A 6,242-nucleotide genomic window follows, 5' to 3' on the forward strand; every position below is an offset into this window, starting at 1 on the left:
AGCAGCTGGATTCACAGATGGAGCAGATCATTGCAGTCACTCAGCACATACAAAGCAATGACAGCTGCCACAGCAATCTGTGGGTGTTCCGATGTAATTGCACATGGAATGAAGTTAGGTAGATACAAGAAAGGCCGAGGATAAGGGGGTACCTCCAGGCCCAGGACAGCAGGGGGGCCCAGGCAACTAGGTGAATTGGATGTGGGCAGGGAGGGTGATCAGCAGAGGGGGGTGCAATTATTGGATCCGATCCCCAGTACGACTCTCTCTGCACCAGCTGAAAGCTGGCTTCTTTTCCTCTCCCTCCCGCTGCCTTTCAGCTGCTGCAGTGAGAGCCATATGGGCGATTGGTTCCAGCAATTGCCCCCCGCTGCACCCATCACCCTCCCTGTGCACCATACATTTGCCTCTGCTGCCCAGGCGCCCCTGTGTGCCCCCACCCCCGCAGTGCTGCCTACTTCCCTCCTCTCCTTTCCATTGGCAGTTGCAAGCACACAATAGGATCCTTCAGGATGGAGAGTGGGGAGAGGGTCTGGTAAATATGTCACATTTAACAGCCCCTTCCTTTCCTGAAAGAACACAATGAGTGATCTGTACTGATCACTGTGTTCATTCATAATTGAACCATAGTAAAATGTTTTGTTGTTTTTTTGGGGGGGGGGGGGGGGCGCGCCTGTCAGGTTGGCTGTAAGGGGCCCCGTGGTTTCTAACAGCAGCCCTGGATACAAGCAACTTGTGTCCAGGGGCGATCATCTGTCTTTAACCCCATGTAATGGTCCCATGTCCCATCACATCCGAACGCTGTTGGACAGCTGCAACCACTGTCAGCCTGTAATTGTTTTGTACAGGCTGAGCAGATGCAACTATCCACATTCACCTGTAATCCAGTGTATCAATATGCGGGATTCTTACTGCAACTGGCACATAAATACCGTATGATAAAGACCTTACACCCCAGTATGTACTTGGCACAACTAAACTCCTGTCATGTCACAATGTACGGAAACAGAGTCATTTTTGAAACATCTCCTCCTTTTGTCATTAAAAAGTGGTCCCTAGCTCCAGTTTAGTGACTTAGCCTAAGCTGGGATGATGTCATCAGTCTGCTGCAGGTGGGAGGAAGCGTTTCCTGTGTCTCCTCTCCACCAGTGATCGGACAGGACACTGTAACCTTCTGGTAAGTCACAAGGTGAGAGGATGCAGCAAGGGGCTGATCAGTGTCAGGCATTAGTGACCAGCAAGCTGCTGGGTTGCAGGGTAAAAGGGTATGAAAAACAGCATACTTGATGACACATTTAGAATGTAATTACCTTTCATATTGTGCACACTAATCTGTAATAAATATGAAGTCCAAAACTATATTAATATGTAATAAGAATATAATCTACCAAACACAATAGGAACTTTGATTAATCAATAGTGTCCAGAGAAATTGCCACTGCATCTGCATCCACTTCTATAGGTTGTCTGCAAGCAGCTTGGGTTGGATGGAAAAACAAATGCCTTGGCACGCAGTAGAGGTGCCAGCACCCATGTGAATAAGAGTCTAAGTGTGTAGCAGTGATCAATACCAGTACCAATTAATAATGGTATAAGAATGTTTTATGGTGAAGTCACAGTCTGTTTTTAGACTCTTAGGTTATGTTTAAACATGTAGTTGAGGGGTAATAAAAATGCACAGTTGAGCTGCATTTTTACTGCCTCCTAACTACTCCCCCTTAAGCTGTAATAGGCACTGGATAGGGGTGTGGACATCGGCAGGCAACAAGACCGATGTAGAGATCGACAGGTGGCAAGACAGCCTAAAGCAACATGTTCAGGTGAGCGGGAAAGTGCCACAAACGCCCCACAACAATGCCCTGCACTGCAATGCATGCAGTTGCAGTGCATTTTCCAGCAAAAATGGGTTAGAACAGGTGGTGAGGAGGTGTCACTTTGCCTTCTCACTGCCTGTCATTTGCCTTTGAAGTGTGATCCAAGCACAGATCGGGCTTCAGAGGAGAGGTTGATATAGATGCATGTCTAACTGTAACCTTACCAGTTTGTCAGATGAGTGAGTAAAAAAGACAGTGGGCAGTATAAAATACTGTCCTTGAGTCAAATAGTTTTTGCACAGAATTTTTTTGGATGCGCCAAATAGTTCGTTTTGAAGGATTTGAAATGAAATATGCAAATAGTGCGGCAAATGTTAAAAACAATCCCAAGTGCGACTTTTAATTAGAAAAATCGCATACTCTGTGTCAAAATAATGATCCAGAAATGCATGTTGTCAATATTTGGCGCAATAGTGGCGTGCTGTGTGCCAGGAGCAAGACAGGTACACATTCCACTATGTGCCAGTTAATGATGAACATTTTTAATGTGCGATGCGACAAAATAGAATGTCACATAAGATGATTCCCATTCCTCAACAACGGCCAATTTTAGATTCTGGGCTCATGTACACAGCCACGTGGGACGGTAAGATGGAAGGTTGGAGCGTATTTCCTCACCTGGAAGGTACAGGAGCTGCATTTTTTAGTATGTGTACATTTGTGAATGGCATTCGGACATAACGCCTGTGTATAGAAGCAGACTGTCTGCAATCAGGAAAAGAGAGGAGGGCGCCTCTAAGTGCAGTATTGACAATTTATTAGTGAACAATAGATAAATAAAAAAGTAAAATTGTCAATACTGCACTTAGAGGCGCCCTCCTCCTCTTTTTCATGTTTACTGCATTAGAGACTTGCTCTAAGAAGAGCTGCCTCAGTGTTACTGCTCCCATCCATCCATCCCTCTATTTCCTCCTGCACCACTCTCCCCTCCCTCCTAGATTGTAAGCTCCAAGGAGCAGGGCCCTCGAACCCCTCGTGTATTGTATTGTATTGTTACTGTGCTGTCTCGTGTACTGTCTCCCATTATAATTTACAGCGCTGAGCAAACTGTTGGCGCTATATAAATACTGTATAATAATAATAGTATCCATCTGGCACCTTTATCCTACAGCTACAGAGGTTGGGCTCTAACAAGCGCGCCCTATATAATATACATTTTCTGTCTGCAATCAGGGTCTTACATCTGTACACACATGCGAGTTTACGCAAACACTGGTGTACCCCCACATACAGCCATTCCTGTGTATGCGGCAGCTGTGCGCGCCATCTCCTATCTCCTGGATGCCTGAAATATGCCTGAACTATAGATTGTATGGCCCCAGGTGGTTGTGTGCATAAGCCCTAAAATATTTTCAGACAAATCCCTCTCAATATGTATCTTTTTGATGCTACTTGTTTGCCCTTTAACTATGAATCTAATCCTAGTCAACACTTTATTTCTGCCACTGATGAGTGGTTGGAGATTTGAAAAATGAACAAACAGCACAGCCTAGTGGCTGATTTGAAAAGCACTAATATTTCTAGCATGTTGGGTGCACTTAAAGAATTTTCTAGAATCTCAGGATCGCTGTCAATTGTGTTTGTGATTCCTTCCTAATTTAAGAATTAGCATTTTTTATATGAATGTCTTATTAAACATGTATACATGTATAGTAAATCTAGGTCAGATGCCCACTTCTTAATAAAGCTTTCATTGAATACAAAATCAATGTCATTAGAGGATCGCACAGAGGACCCAGGGCCATGGATAAGGGGGTACCACCAGTTCTTCTGTACAGGGCCCAGGATAGCAGAGGGACCCAGGCAGCTGAGGGAATCAGATGTGAGCAGGGAGGGTGATTGGCATGTCGGGGGTGGGGTGGGGGGCAATTACTGGAACCGATCCCCTGTATGGCTCTCCCTGCAGCAGCTGAAAGCTGTTTTTTTCTGCTCTCCCTCCCACTGAAGGCTCCATAGACACAATCATAGTTACATCATTCTCCTTGGTGTAAACAGGCTGTGTCTATTCAATTCACCCAAACACCGAATTATCACCTTGAATTTGTGATGTTGGGTTTAAAGGAACACGGATTCAGGCTATGTAGGATCAAATTCACACCGCATATATGTCAGCAGGCTCCATTGGAAATAATGCTTTTGTAGAGTACATGCAAATCTATGCTTTTCGGATTACATAGAATTTGCATCAGTGTGAACTAACACTAAGAAGTATAAAAGATTGTTAGATGGTTGAAATCTCCAGCATCTACCAAACACTGAAATATCAGTTTTGGATGAACTGACATTTTTTCAGATTAGTGCATCGAGCAATGAAAGATTAGCTGTTATAGATCACTTCACTTTGTATATCTTTCTTTGCCTACAGAAATCACACCTGTACCTGGATATCATTGCTGTCCTCTGTTATAAAATGCTATTTTCCTCTGCCTTCATTTTGTGTCAATGAGCCGTAGCAAGCACGCAGCTAGTGAAATCAGAACTCCTAATTTGCATATCTCGTACAAGGAAATGACTTGCACAACAATGCAACTATTATCAGCATGAAAGTCAGTTAAAGTGTTACTAAACCCAGGACCCTGCATCCACTATATCTGGTCTCCCACAGTACACACAACATAGAAATGGAATTATTTCAGTAAATATAAAACTGCTAAATACCTTTTCTCATCAGTAGGTAGAGCAGTCTTGTGACTTCAGCTGGGCACTGGTTAAAGCTTGTAGGAGGAGTTTTCTTTCTACTCTAGGAGGATGTGAAAGTCCTGACCCTCTGTCTAGACCAGTGGTTCTCAACCTTTCTAATGCCGTGACCCCTTAATACAGTTCCTCATGTTGTGGTGACCCCCAACCATAAAATTATTTTCGTTGCTACTTCATAACTGTAATTTTGCAGTGGGAGGACTAGCGCCCCATCACTGATGTCAGTGGGATGAATAGTGTCCCATCGTTGGTATCAGTGGGAGGAATAGTGTCCCATCATTGGTGTCAGTGGGAGGAATAGTGTCCCATCATTGCTGTCAGTGGGAGGAATAGTGCCCCATCATTGGTGTCAGTGGGAGGAATAGTGTCCCATCATTGGTGTCAGTGGGAGGAATAGTGTCCCATCATTGGTGTCAGTGGGAGGAATAGTGTCCCATCATTGGTGTCAGTGGGAGGAATAGTGCCCCATCCTTGGTGTCAGTGGGAGGAATAGTGTTCCATCATTGGTGTCAGTGGGAGGAATAGTGCCCAATCATTGGCGTCAGAGGGAGGAATAGTGCCCAATCATTGGCGTCAGTGGGAGGAATAGTGTCCCATCATTGGCGTCAGTGGGAGGAATAGTGCCCCATCATTGGCGTCAGTGGGAGGAATAGTGTCCCATCATTGGCGTCAGTGGGAGGAATAGTGTCCCATCATTGGTGTCAGTGGGAGGAATAGTGTCCCATCATTGGTGTCAGTGGGAGGAATAGTGCCCCATCATTGGTATCAGTGGGAGAAATGGTGCCCCATCATTGGTATCAGTGGGAGGAATAGTGCCCCATCATTGGTGTCAGTGGGAGGAATAGTGCCCCATCATTGGTGTCAGTGGGAGAAATAGTGCCCCATCATTAGTGTCAGTGGGAGGAATAGTGCCCCATCATTGGTGTCAGTGGGAGGAATAGTGCCCCATCATTGGTGTCAGTGGGAGGAATAGTGCTCCATCATTGGTGTCAGTGGGAGGAATAGTGCTCCATCATTGGTGTCAGTGGGAGGAATAGTGCTCCATCATTGGTGTCAGTGGGAGGAATAGTGCCCCATCATTAGTGTCAGTGGGAGGAATAGTGCCCCATCATTGGTGTCAGTGGGAGGAATAGTGCCCCATCATTAGTGTCAGTGGGAGGAATAGTGCCCCATCATTGGTGTCAGTGGGAGGAATAGTGCCCCATCATTGGTGTCAGTGGGAGGAATAGTGCCCCATCATTGGTATCAGTGGGAGGAATAGTGCCCCATCATTGGTGTCAGTGGGAAGAATAGTGCCCTATCATTGGCGTCAGTGGGAGGAATAGTGCCCCATCATTGGTGTCAGTGGGAGGAATAGTGCCCCATTGTGGGTGTCAGTGGGAGGAATAGTGCCCCATTGTGGGTGTCAGTGGGAGGAATAGTGCCCCATTGTGGGTGTCAGTGGGGGGAGGAATAGTGCCCCATCGTTGGTGTCAGTGGGGGGAGGAATAGTGCCCCATCGTTGGTGTCAGTGGGGGGAGGAATAGTGCCCCATCGTTGGTGTCAGTGGGGGGAGGAATAGTGCCCCATCGTTGGTGTCAGTGGGGGGAGGAATAGTGCCCGATCGTTGGTGTCAGTGGGGGGAGGAATAGTGCCCCATCGTTGGTATTAGTGACACAAATGATGGGGCAC

Source organism: Staurois parvus, unplaced genomic scaffold, assembly GCF_062004578.1.
Source record: "Staurois parvus isolate SC_StPar_1 unplaced genomic scaffold, SC_StPar_1.0 ptg000082l, whole genome shotgun sequence".
Classification (NCBI taxonomy): domain Eukaryota; kingdom Metazoa; phylum Chordata; class Amphibia; order Anura; family Ranidae; genus Staurois; species Staurois parvus.